Source organism: Musca autumnalis, unplaced genomic scaffold, assembly GCF_047663935.1.
Source record: "Musca autumnalis isolate F117 unplaced genomic scaffold, ASM4766393v1 scaffold_2, whole genome shotgun sequence".
NCBI lineage: Eukaryota > Metazoa > Arthropoda > Insecta > Diptera > Muscidae > Musca > Musca autumnalis.
This window is the reverse complement of record NW_027411755.1, coordinates 10358318-10372826: the sequence shown is the minus strand read 5'-3', so window position 1 is coordinate 10372826 and position 14509 is coordinate 10358318. Positions and strand designations below refer to the sequence as shown.

At 34.4% G+C, this 14509-nt stretch overlaps 2 protein-coding genes across 7 annotated transcripts in view; one reads left to right on the top strand and one right to left on the bottom strand.

Moving 5' to 3' along the window:
• The window catches only part of LOC141393617 (non-lysosomal glucosylceramidase), a 596987-nt gene that overhangs the window by 125967 nt on the left and 456511 nt on the right, over nucleotides 1–14509 (bottom strand). The gene's annotated exons all lie outside the window — the stretch shown is intronic.
• wb (wing blister) overlaps nucleotides 1–14509 on the top strand; it is a 404943-nt gene that overhangs the window by 133700 nt on the left and 256734 nt on the right. Inside the window, exon 1 of one of the 4 annotated variants that reach the window (XM_073966881.1) lies at nucleotides 11101–12180. The exons of the other annotated variants lie outside the window; for them this stretch is intronic. The gene's annotated coding sequence lies outside the window, so the exon portion shown is untranslated. Of the gene's footprint in view, nucleotides 1–11100; nucleotides 12181–14509 lie in introns of those variants that run through there. 4 annotated transcript variants of the gene reach the window in all.

Here is a 14509-nt window from a genome sequence, read left to right as displayed (position 1 = left end):
ATCCAGGCTTTGTATAGTCGCTCGAAAAAAATTCTTAAAAAAATCCAGGCCTTGTATAGTCGCTCGAAAAAAATTGTTAAAAAAATCCAGGCTTTGTATAGTCGTTCGAAAAAAAAATCTTAAAAAAATCCAGGCCTTGTATAGTCGCTCGAAAAAAATTCTTAAAAAAATCCAGGCTTTGTATAGTCGTTCGAAAAAAAATCTTAAAAAAATCCAGGCCTTGTATAGTCGCTCGAAAAAAATTCTTAAAAAAATCCAGGCCTTGTATAGTCGCTCGAAAAAAAATTCTTAAAAAAATCCAGGCTTTGTATAGTCGCTCGAAAAAAATTGTTAAAAAATCCAGGCTTTGTATAGTCGTTCGAAAAAAAATCTTAAAAAAATCCACGCCTTGTATAGTCGCTCGAAAAAAATTGTTAAAAAACTCCACGCCTTGTATAGTCGCTCGAAAAAAATTCTTAAAAAAATCCAGGCTTTGTATAGTCGTTCGAAAAAAAAATCTTAAAAAAATCCAGGCCTTGTATAGTCGCTCGAAAAAAATTCTTAAAAAAATCCACGCCTTGTATAGTCCCTCGAAAAAAATTGTTAAAATACTCCACGCCTTGTATAGTCGCTCGAAAAAAATTCTTAAAAAAATCCACGCCTTGTATAGTCGCTCAAAAAATTCTTAAAGAAATCCACGCCTTGTATAGTCGCTCGAAAAAAATTCTTAAAAAAAATCCACGCCTTGTATAGACCCTCGAAAAAAATCTTAAAAAATCCACGCATTGTATAGAGCCTCAAAAAAAAAAAAAAATCTTAAAAAATCCACGCCTTGTATAGAACCTCAAAAAAATTCTTAAAAAATCCACGCCTTGTATAGTCGCTCGAAAAAAATTCTTAAAAAATCCACGCCTTGTATAGTCGCTCGAAAAAAATTCTTAAAAAATCCACGCCTTGTATAGTCGCTCGAAAAAAATTCTTAAAAAATCCACGCCTTGTATAGTCGCTCGAAAAAAAATCTTAAAAAAATCCACGCCTTGTATAGTCGCTCGAAAAAAAATCTTAAAAAAATCCACGCATTGTATAGTCGCTCGAAAAAAATTCTTAAAAAATCCACGCCTTGTATAGTCGCTTGAAAAAAATTCTTAAAAAATCCAAGCCTTGTATAGTCGCTTGAAAAAAAATTCTTAATAAAATCCAGCCTTTGTATACTCGAAAAAAATTCTTAATAAAATCCAGCCTTTGTATACTCGAAAAAAATTCTTAAAAAAATCCACGCCTTGTATAGTCGCTCGAAAAAAATTATTCAAAAAAATCCACGCCTTGTATAGTCGCTCGAAAAAAATTCTTAAAAAAATCCACGCCTTGTATAGTCGCTTGAAAAAAATTCTTAAAAAATCCAAGCCTTGTATAGTCGCTTGAAAAAAATTCTTAAAAAATCCAAGCCTTGTATAGTCGCTCGAAAAAAATTCTTAAAAAAATCCACGCCTTGTATAGTCGCTCGAAAAAAATTCTTAAAAAAATCCACGCATTGTATAGTCGCTCGAAAAAAATTCTTAAAAAAATCCAAGCCTTGTATAGTCGCTCGAAAAAAATTCTTAAAAAAATCCACGCCTTGTATAGTCGCTCGAAAAAAATTCTTTAAAAAATCCACGCCTTGTATAGTCTCTCGAAAAAAATTCTTAAAAAAATCCACGCCTTGTATAGTTGCTCGAAAAAAATTCTTAAAAAAATCCACGCATTGTATAGTCGCTCGAAAAAAATTCTTAAAAAAATCCACGCCTTGTACAGTCGCTCGAAAAAAATTCTTAAAAAAATCCACGCCTTGTAAAGTTGATCGAAAAAAATTCCAAAACAATCCACGCCTTGTATAGTCGAAAAAAATCTTAAAAAACCCACTCATTATATAGTCGCTCGAAAAAATTCTTAAAAAATACACGCCTTGTATAGTTGCTGGAAAAAAGTTCTTAACAAAAACACGCTTTTTAAGTCGCTCAAAAAAATCTTAAAAAATCAAAACTTTGTACAGTCGCTCAAAAAAAAAAAGAAAATTCTTAAAAAATCCTCGCCTTGTTAAGTCGCTTTAAAAAAAATTAAAAAAATCGACTCCTTGTATAGTCGCTCGAATAAAGTTCTTAAAAAATCTAGAGCCTAGAAAAGAATCTTAAAAAATCCACGCCTTGTACAGAGCCTAGAAAAAAAATCTTAAAAAATCCACACCTTGTATAGAGCCTCAAAAAAATTCTTAGAAAATCCACACTTCGTATAGAGCCTTGAAAAAACAATCCTAAAAAATCCACGCCTTTTATAGACCGTCGAAAAGAATTCTTAAAAAATCCATGACTTGTATAAACCCTCGAAAAAATTCTTAAAAAATCCATGGACATTTTTTTATTACAGTCCTAATTTTTTACAAATCAGCCGATAGTCTTTATAAAATTAGAGTGCCAAGCACTTCTTTATCTCCCACTTCCTATTTCTGTAAAACACATTTTAAAAGGTGTCATTAACAACAAAAACAAAATTGCAAGGCATTTCATGCCTATCTTTTACTTAATTTTGTCTACGAATTTTTTGACTTACTCCATTAGCCGTGAGTTGCTTAAGAGTGTCAAAGTAGTTGCCTGGCTGTCAGGCGTTGTGAGGGTAATTTGAAACCATCAGCTGGTAATCGCTAACAAAATCGTCTTAAAAACACGAAAAGTAGCTAAGCTTAGACACTTGAAATTGAGCCTTTATGGGTTTGGAATATGAAAAGTATTTGCGCGAGCGAGTGTTTGTGTGAGTGTCGGTTTGTCATGTTTATGGTGATGTGATGAATGAAGGCGATAAACTATGTGCGGAGAGTGATCACAAGGATGCAGATTAATCACTTGTTGACTGAGGAATTGAAAGAGAAGAGAATGCAAAGCGTGTATTACTATCAAAAAACCAACATCCATCCATTCCAGCATACATTGAGCTCGTCACTGCACCCATTCATCCATCCATCCACTGGACGTAGTCATGGTCGTTCGCTGAGTGTTGTTGTGCCGCCACTTAAATGTAATGCCTGTCCATTTCCATTTTTTCTAAAAATTTGATGAGATGAGGACTTAAAACGAACCGCTTAAAAACATGTGTTTTAAATACGATACTGGAACACAAACAGGCGATTAGAACGACATGCAAAGCATTTAACCCGAATGCTAAGGGATAATGAAGATGATTATATTCCGATTGGTAATGGTCTTTTAAAACTAATTTGATGACAGAGATAGAGTTCAACAATCTCACGCTTTTTCTTGAAATGTAGAATTCCAAGAATATTCCAACGGACTTGAAATCCTTTGAAACCCAATTCTCAATTAGACCACACATGTTCCTCATCCAATCTCTTCACGTATTTGTCACATAAATCGCACTTTTAATTGTTCCAGACACACAGACTGGGTGGCGCTAAATGATAAGATCACTCACCAAACAAAACACAAATAAATATTGAGGCCCTTTACACTCTCACCTAGAAGAATCTTCCTTTTCTTCTTACACGTGACCATTGTAATTCCCACAAAAAATCTAGAACAATTGTCACTTAACTGGGAAAAATAATTGGAATTCCCGACAATAAAAAAGAGGAGGATACGGCAGAACAACATTTAGGATCGACCTTAAAATTACCACACAGAAACACAATCAAACAATCCTTAAGGCCAAAACACGGTACTTTCAGTTGTGGCCAACACGTATAGGCCATGCTATGATTGTGTTTACCAAAAAACAATAAACATTAACTGGAATCGGTTTTTGTGTGTGGCACTTGACAGTTTCAGGTCATAAATGATGATGATCTCCTTTATGATCCTTGGGAAATACCTTGTCCATGTAGTAAATGCGGGAGTGTGTGTGTGTGTGAGTTGCTGTGAACTGTTACCTGTTCTCAATTACATGAATTTCTTTTATTTCGATGAGAGTGGTGAATATTACTTACTCTCTCATGCATTCCACAAACAATGTGGATTGTAAGTAGCCGGTAAGGTAAAAAACGAAGCAAAGAATCTCTTGGACCAGAATTTCTTCTCATTTGAGGCCAAACAGTATTCTTACAGAAATCTTAAAGGTATTTACATAGAAAAAGTTATATCTTAGAAGACGAGATACAGAAAGTCTTCAAATAGAAGACCGGAAGTACTGCTTACAGGAGGCCTGAAAGTGCTCCTAAAGAAGTCCACAAATTCTTCTAATAGGAGACCAAAGAACCTTGTCACAGAGCTAGATGATAAGAACGGAAAGCCCAGGCGGTCGGAAAAAAATCTTAAAACATCCACGCCTCGTATAGACCATAAAAATTCTTAAAGCATCAACGTTTCGTATAGACCATAAACAATTCTTAAAAAATCCACGCCTCGTGGAAGACCAAAAGTACTGCTTACAGGAGACCAGAAAGTACTCTTTAAAAGTCCACAAATGTTTCCAATAGAAGACCAAAGAGCCTTGTCACAGACGCCTGGAAGATACGCTCATATAAGACCGGAAGGTTTTCTCATTTAAGAACGGAAAAAATTCTTATTTATTTTATTTATTACATTTTTATACTTATAACTAAATTATAAGTATAAGAGGGAGGGGAAGCCATGACTGCAGAGGTCTTAGGCTTGAAAAACTTCTTAAAACATCCAAGCCCCCTATAAACCATTTAAAAAAAATCTTAAAACATCCACGCCCCCTATAAACCATTTAAAAAATCTTAAAACATCCACGCCCCTTATAAACCATTTAAAAAAAATCTTAAAAAATCCACGCCTTCTATAAATCATTAAAAAATATTCTTAAAAAATCCACGTCTCATATAAACCATTAAAAAATTTTCTTAAAAAATTCCACGCCTCCTATAAACCATTAAAAAAATTCTTAAAACATCCACGCCCCCTATAAACCATTTAAAAAATTCTTAAAACATCCACGCCTTCATAAATCATTAAAAAATTTTCGTAAAAAAATCTTAAAACATCCACGCTTCCTATAAACCATTAAAAAAAAAAATTCTTAAAACATCCACGCCGCCTATAAACCATTAAAAAAAATTCTTAAAACGTCCACGCCTCCAATAAACCATTAAAAAAATTCTTAAAACATCCAGGCCTCCTATAAACCATTAAAAAAAATTCTTAAAGCATCCACGCCTCCTATAAACCATTAAAAAAATCTTAAAACATCCACGCCTCCTATAAACAATTAAAAAAAATTCTTAAAACATCCACGCCATCTATAAACCATTAAAAAAAAATTCTTAAAATATCCACGCCTCCTATAAACCATTAAAAAATTCTTAAAACATCCACGCCTCCTATAAACCATTAAAAAAAGTTCTTAAAACATCCACGCCATCTATAAACCATTAAAAAATTCTTAAAACATCCACGCCTCCTATAAACCATTAAAAAAAGTTCTTAAAACATCCACGCCATCTATAAACCATTAAAAAAAATTCTTAAAATATCCACGCCTCCTATAAACCATTAAAAAATTCTTAAAACATCCACGCCTCCTATAAACCATTAAAAAAAGTTCTTAAAACATCCACGCATCCTATAAACCATTAAAAAAAGTTCTTAAAACATCCACGCCTCCTATAAACCATTAAAAAAAAATTCTTAAAACATCCACGCCTCCTATAAACCCTTAAAAAAAATTCTTAAAACATCCACGCCTCCTATAAACCATTAAAAAAAAATCTTAAAACATCCACGCCTCCTATAAACCATCAAAAAAATTCTTAAAACATCCACGCCTCCTATAAACCATCAAAAAAATTCTTAAAACATCCACGCCTCCTATAAACCCTTAAAAAAAATTCTTAAAACATCCACGCCTCCTATAAACCATTAAAAAAAATTCTTAAAACATCCACGCCTCCTATAAACCATTAAAAAAATTCTTAAAACATCCACGCCTCCTATAAACCATTAAAAAAATCTTAAAACATCCACGTCTCCTATAAACCATAAAAAAAATTCTTAAAACATCCACGCCCCCTATAAACCATTAAAAAATTCTTAAAACATCCACGCCCCCTATAAACCATTTAAAAAGAATCTTAAAACATCCACAACTCCTATAAACTATTAAAAAATTTCTTAAAACATCCACGCCTCCTAAAAACCATTAAAACACAATTCTTAAAAAATCCACGCCTCGTACATGCCTTCTAATATTAGGCCAACATACATACATAAGTTCCCACAACATCCCTGAATGGACAAGGGAGACTTCTCTCATATCAATGAGTGCACGCCGATTCATATTGGCTCAATGATATGGGACCTACTTTTTATTGCAGAGTCCGAACGGCGTGTCTTACGACACCACTTTGTAGAGAAGTTTTTCATGGCTTAAATACTCAGGAAATGTCGCCAGCATTACTGAGGCGGACGTGCTAACCATTGCAAACGTTGGCCCCGAATATTAAGCCAAAGTCCTTCAAATATGAGGTCAAGGGGTTTTCTCACAAAAGTCGTAGAGTTCTTCACATAGTAAAAGTCTTCTCCCAGAAGCCTGGAAGATACTCTCATATACGAAAGGAAGTTTTTCTTATAGAAGAACGGAAAGCCCAGGCTGTCGACTCATATACAAGTATGTAACTACTTAAAGGTTCTACATAGAAGAAGAGAAAGACTTGACATAAAAAACCTTCTCATCGAAGATCAGGAGGACTTTTTATAGAACACCAGAAAATTCTAATAGAAGATCAGTTCCACTTCACAAAAAAGGATCATAAGGTCTGCTTACAAATTAAAAATCCTATCATATTCATATTAAATCCAAAGATCAGAAGGTCTGCTCATAGAAGATCGGTTGATAATGAAGAATGTTATAATGAAACATCAGAAGATGCTCTCATGGGAGATCGGAAGATGTTTTGGTAGAAGGGCAGCAAATCTTTTCATAAAATATATACTCATAGAAGATCAAAAAGAAGAGGATCAAGAATAACAGAAGAGGAACAGAATAAAATCTCATCATAGAAGATGCCATAGATGGCAGATTTTCTTCTGGTAAAAGATTAAAGGATCATATAAGATTAAAAGATCAGAGAACACCAAAAATTGGAGAGATGAACTTTAAATCTTAAACTAGAAGATCCATTGATATTTTACCAGAAGAAAATCTCAAAAGATCTCCTCAGAGAAGATTAAAAGATCTTCTCATAGATGATCAAAAGATCTTCTCATAGAAGGGTTTCTCATTTAAAATAACAATATTTTGTTATAGAAGACTAGAAGCTCCTCTCAACGAAACCCATAATATCATAGAAGATCTCATAAAAAATCCGAAGATCTTTGCATAGATATGATCTTCCTTCAGAGGATCTCACGGAAGATCTTCTCATAGAATGCCAGTAGATCAGAAGACTTCTCATAAAATATCAGAAGATTTTTTCATTGAAGATAAGAAGATGTTCTAATCGAATATCAATCATGAAGTCAGAAGACTCATCATTGAAAGTTAGAAGACCTGCTCTTAGAAGATGAAAGATCTTCTCACATAAGATCTTCTAACAGAAGATTAGAAAATCACATATAAACGAGAGATATTCTCTTCGATGAGCAGAAGATCTTTTTAGCAAAGGTCAGAAGTCTGCTCGTCAAAAATCAAAAGATCTTTTCATAGATGATCAAAAGATCTTCTCATAGAAGTTCAGAAGATCTTCTAATACAAAACCAGTAGCTCTACTCAAAAATCAGACAATCCTTATAGACGATCATAATACCTTCTAATTGAGGATCAGAATATTTGTCATAAAAGATCAGAAAGTCGTCTCACAGAAGATCTTCATACAGAAGATCTGAAGATCTTCTCATAAAAAATTTCTCAAACAAGATCTTAAGATCTTTTCATAGCAGATCTAAAGATCTTCTCATATAAGATTTTCTCATAGATATAAGATTTTCTCAAAGAAAATCAAAAGATTTTCTCAAAGAAGATCAAAAGATCTTCCCAAAGAAGATCAAAAAATCTTCTTATAGAAGATCAACAGATCTTTTCAAAGAAGATAAAAAAAATTCTCAAAATAGATCAAAAATCAAAAATCTTCTCACGGAAGATCAGAATATCTTTTCAAAAAAGATCAAATATCTTCTCTGGAAGATTAAAAGATCTACACATGAAGATCAGAATATCTTCTCATAGAAGATCATATCAGAAAAGAATGTCATCTCATAAAAGATCTCTTCATTGAAGATCAGATGATCTTCTCGAAGAAGATCTTCTCAATGAAGATCAGAATATCTTTTCATTTTCAGAATATCTGCTGATGAAGATCTACTCACTGAAGATGGGAAGATTTTCTCAAAAAAGATTAGAAGATTTTGTCACAGAAGATCAGGAGATTTTCTCATAGAAAATCAGAATATCTCTTCATACAAGGTCAGATCAGAATATATTCACATAAGATATCAGAAGACATTTTCATTGAAGATCAGATGTTCTTCTCGGAGAAGATCTTCTCAAAGAAGTTCAAAAAATGTTCTCAAAGAAGATCGGAAGATCTTCTCAAAAAATATCAGAAGATCCTCTCAAGAGGTTCAGAAGATCTTCTCAAAGAAAATCAGAAAGTCTTCTCATAGAAGAACAAGTAAAAAAGTATCAGTCGGCTTTGCCGACAGAGATATACCCTCAGCCTGTGTATATTGAAACAATTTTTTTCCCAAAATACGTATGTATTTAGGGGGTTTTAAAATTTTTTGGTGGTTTGAACAGACAAAAATGTTGATTAGGATTAAAGATCAAAAGTTTTGCGGAGGAGATACTAAAAGGAATGGATCGACATTGACCGTTATGGATGTGGATCTCCAGCCACAACATATGGTGCCATAGGGGGTTTTTACACTCATCGGGCAGTTTGCTCAAGAAGTATGGACTTGTCCCTAAAAAACTTTTACCATCGTAAATGAGGCAGCGAATTCAAGTTGCTTCAAAAAAAAAAAAAAATCAAAGTGATTCGATAGCAGGTCTTAAAGTGAACTTATCCGAAACTTTTGTGTGGGAGGTACCGGATGGAGTGGACAAATATAGTCCATATTTGAACCTGATCTATATCTGGTAGATATATTAGGATGTGTAAAGTATAGACCAATTCGGCCACTCCCTTCAAGAGTTACCGTACGAACAATATTTCCGAACATTTTTGAACTTTTGTGGGGAAGGTACCTGAAGGTGTGGACCGATATGGCTTATCTTCAAACTTAAACTATGTTTGGACAAAATATTACTAAGGCCATATTTTGGACCGAATCGGCAGATCCTTTCGAGAGTTATCTTGCGCTCCAACCACCTCACACGGTGTCATAGGGGTTTTTTTGCACCTTTCATGCTATTTTCTCAGGAAGTATGGACTTGCCCCTGATGAAACTTGTACCGTCGTATGAAGGGCAGTGAATACAAGTTGCTAAAACAAAAATCAAAGCGATTCGAGAGATGGCCCTAAACTGAACTTTTCCGAAATTTTGTGTGGGAGGTACCCGAAGGAGTGGACCTATTGAGACCATATTGGAACCTCATATTACTCTGGTAAAAAGTTTACGCTATACAAAGTATGAACCAAATCGGTCACTCCCTTCAAGAGTTATCGTGCGCACAAACTTTCCGAACATTTTCGAACTTTTGTGGGGGAGGTATCGGAAGGAGTGGACCGATGTAGCTCATCTTCCAACATAAACTAAGTTTGGGCAAAATATTACAAAAGCCAAAATTTGAACCGAATCGGTTCATCCGTTCGAGAGTTATCGTGCGCTGCAGCCAGCAGGACAGACAGACGGACAGACAGACGGACGGACATGGCTAGATCGACTCCAAATTGTCTGAAACACATTTCGTCCAAACATACTTGGGGTCTAAAACCATTATTTCGATGAGGCACATTTTCATCGTATCAAAGTGTATATACCCTCCTTAGCCTAAAGGCTGAGGGTATAAAAAAGATCTTCTCATAGAAGATCAAAATATTTTCTCATAGAAAGTCAAGAGTTATTCTTATTGAAGGTCAGAAATCTTCCCATAGCAGATCAAAGTATCTTCTCATAGAAGATCAGAATATCTTCTTCTTGTCATATAAATCGGAAGATCTCATATCGATTAGAAAATATGATCAGAAGATCTTCCAACTGAAGATCAGAAAATCTTCTCAATGAAGATCAGAACATCTTCTCATAGAATACCAGAAGATCTTCTCAAAGATCATAAGATATTCTTATAGAAGATCGGAAGACATTCGCATAGAATATCACAAGCAGGGATGCCAACTGTTTCGAGGTAAAAATCGCTATAGCCACATACCCACTATAGGTCTGGAGCGATTTTTACCTTAAAACAGTTGACATTCCTGCTTAAACAGTGGTTTTTGTACGTCAAAAATCACCACAAGTTGCGGGAAAACCACTATCTTGTCACCCCTGATCACAAGATTTTCTCATAAGAGAAGAAGGTCTTCTCATACAGGATAACAATATTTTCTAATAGAGAATCAGAAAATCCGAAAACGATCCGAAGGTTTGAAGATCTTTTCTTGGAAGATCGGAAGAACTTTTTATAAAAAGATAAGATCTTAGAAAATCAGAAGATTTGCTCATCAGAGAATCTCCTCGTTAAAGATATTTTGTAAGGTTTACAATATCTTCTCTTAGAAGAGCGTTTCGTAAAGGAACGAAGGTTATTTTTCTTCTTGAAGATCCTAACTTGTTCTTATCGGAAAGTGAGAAGATCTCCTTATAGAACATAGGCAGATCATCTATGAAATTACAATGATCTGAAAAATCTTCTTATACAAGTTTGGAAGGTTTTACCGCAGAAGGTTATAAGAAATCCTTTGAAGTTTTCTTTCTTCCTCAATTGGACTTCCCTACTCTGTGTTCTATAAAATACAATCCACGGTTACATTCTCTTTATGATACAAAAAACTGTTCTCTTTGGAATCCACACATTTACTCTTCTCCACTTCATTTTACGATCAGAGTGCATCACGCTTCGTTGGTTGCATTGGAATAAGCAAACACGCACACGTACACAAAGGGGCACCTAAAACTCACCACACATCCCATCCAAGGCGCAACAGGCCGAACATAAAATGTTGTCGCATGAATTTTCAGTTTAACGAGGAGGCGCGTAACGAACGGTTGTGGATACGGAAAATAAACGAAAACGATACGACCGACGAACTTCAACAACGGTTTAGTTTTTCATTGAAGAAGAAGAAAAAAAGAAGCTAACGGAAGTGCTCTCTAAACAAAAAAGCAGAAGATGCTGCTGCTGAGTATTTCAAAGAAAAGCAAAAGTTGTGTTGAATGAAAAAAAAGCGAAAAAATTTAATCTTGAAATTTATAAAAAAAATTGTGGTGAAGTGAAGAAGATAATGCAAATTTAAAGCACAAAAGTAGCGAAAAGATAAAAAAGTGTAAAAGAGTGTAAAGAAAAATCTAATTTTAGAGAAAAATCCAAAAGAATTACAAAAAATCTTTTAGTGTTTCTACGAAGTCGAAGTGTTTCTGTTTTGAAGCGCCGTCAAAGAGGATGTAACGAAAATAGCTCCGCGTTGTCGTTGTGCCAAATTTTTCGCGTAGCACGAAAAAAATAGAAAATCAGTACGCGCCTATTTAAACGCGCCCTTTGTAATAAAAATAAAACGCGAGTGTGTGCGTTTGTGCGAAGCGTGTCGCATAAAGTGTTTCGCGTCGTGCAGAAAAAGTTGTGGCAAAAATTAGAAAAGAAAATTACATTTTCACAGATATTCCCGTCATTGGTGTCGTCTGCTGATTCGGTTTGGTTATTAGTGTTGTTCATCATCGGCAGACTTTCTGCAGCAACAACAAAATTTATGCAACTGCACGTGTTTGTTGTGGCGGGCCGCAAGTTGTCTGAAATAAGAAAAACGAAACTCATCCCGCTCCTTTTCGTCGAAGTAATAAAAAAATCGGTGCGTGTTTCTGTGTAAATCATTAAAGGAAGAAGAACAAGTGCATCAGCACCAAGTCCGCCAGTCAGTCACTCAGTGCCAAATTGTGAGTGTCTGAATGCCAGAAAAAACACAAACGATTTATAAGGAGAATTTATGCAAAACTGAGGATTGTCTACTCCATTGCGAGTGCAACACTGTTGCCATTACCGGAAATTCGTTATAAAAATACTCATCATCTCCCTCTGTGTGTCGGGTTCTTGGAATCTTCAAATGTAAGAAATCATCATCGTTGTCATAAATCAAAGTATTTTTACTTGCAACCGACCAAAAACGGAAGTTTTGATTAAAAATGACAAACATTTGAGAATAATTTTTGTTGGCAAAAAGGGGGAAATTTGAAAAGGAAATCTTCAAAATTCTAGGGAATTTTCAGTAACCTTTTTGAGGAAATTCCCAACATGTGCAAATTTGAGTATGTACGTTGTATATTCGTAGATCATGGTTATCGTAAAATCGTCGTACATCACGTATCTTTAACAGAACTGAAAATCATTCTCACTGGATGCTTCCTCAGTAACTGTAAGAATAGCTGGAAATTCACAACTATAGTCAAACTATTCTTTTATCATCTCCTAGTAAAAGATCCGATGATCTTCTCTCTGAAGATCGGAATACCTTCTCACTGAAGATCAAACATCTTGTAAAAAAGTTCAGATGATATTCACATGGAGATAAGAAGATTTTCTTATAGAAAATCAAAAGATATTCTTAAAGAAGGTCAGAATATCTTTTCATAACGACCGGGAATCTTTTCACAGAAGATCTTCTTATAGAAGATCAGAATATATTTACATTGAAGATCATAATATCTTCTCACTGATGATCAAATACCTTATTAAAGAAGTTTAGAAGATCTTCGTATGAGGATCTTCTCTTAAAAGATCAGATCAGAATAGTCAAATGTCAGACAGTCTTCTCACAGAAGATTTTCTCACAGAAGATGAATAGATTTTCACTGAAGATCAGAAGATATCCTCAAAGAAGATCAGAATATCTTCTCATTCAAGATCAGTTCAAAATGTGTTATCATAAAATATAAAAAGTTATTTTCATTAAGGATCAGATTTTGTTCTCATAAAAGATCATATCGGAAACTCTTCTCATAGAAGATTTGAAGATCTCTCCATTGAGAGTAATTTTCGCAAACAAGATATTCTCATAGAAGATCTCTCATCTCTCTTAAGATCAATATATCTTTTCACTGAAGATCAAATATCTTTTCAAAGAAGTTCAGAAGAACATCTGATGACGATCAGAAGATCTCATAGAAGATCAGCATATCTTCTCATTTAAGAGCAGATCAGAATATCTTCCCATAAGAGTTCAGAAGATATTTTCATTAAAGATCAGACGTTACTTTCGTAAAAGATCTTCTCAAAGAATATCAGATAGACTTTTCAACGAAGATAAAAAGATCGTTAAAAAAAAAAAATTCGGGATATTTTCTCAAAGAAGATCAATAGATCTTCTCATAGAAGATCAGAATGTCTTCTCATAGAAGATGAAGATGTCTCCATTTAAGATCAGATTATCCTCTCGTAAAATCAGAAAATCTTCTAGAAGAATTTCAGAAAAACTTCTCATTAAGAACAAGCAAATTAGAAGATCTTCTATAAGAAAATCGAAAGGTCTTCTAATTAAAGATCAGATCAGAAAATCTTCTCATAAGAGTTCAGAAGATATTTTCATTAAAGATCAGACTTTCTTTTCGTAAAAGATCTTCTCAGAGAATATCAGAAGGTCTTCTCAAAGAAGATAAGAAGTCCTTTCTGAAGAATATCAGGAGATATTCTCAAAGAAGATCAGAAGATTTTTTCATAGAAGATCAAATCAGAATGTCTTCTCATAGAATATCGGAATGTCTTCTCGTAGATGATCAGAATGTTTTCCAATAGAACATCAGAAGATCTTCTCGTAGAAGATTTTCTCAAAGAAGATCAGAATGTCTTTCAAATAAGATGAAGATGTCTCCATTTAAGATCAGATTATCTTCTCATGAAATCAGAATATCTTCTAGAAGAATTTCAGAAAAACTTCTCATAAAGATCAAGAAAATCACCTATCCATATTGTTATAATCCGGCTTATGCGGCACTGTGGTGGGGGATCCAGCTAGTTCAGGGGAGCTACACTCAAGGCGGTCCCAACCCTGGCACCATCAGCCCAAGGGGATAAACAATAATTGAACTTGAACATGAAAAGACAAGAACATAAACAACAAATACAACTCTACATATACCAGTGACAAAGGTGCTTGATGGAAACTTGCACCCACACATAGCCCGCCCAACCTTGACCCTTTAGTCCATTTCATCAATCATTATCGAAAGGGCCCTGTGCTCCACACACACTTACCTAGCAATTTACATCGTATTACCCCCTTTATAACACAAAACTAGCACATAATTTTTCTTGACAATCAAGCATAAAAATATATTGATGGCTTAGTCATTTTTTTTTCTTAACCTACTAACAAAAATTCATAATCACAAAAAACTGAATTATTAATACCGAAAATAGGGACAAAATGGCGAGTCACTGA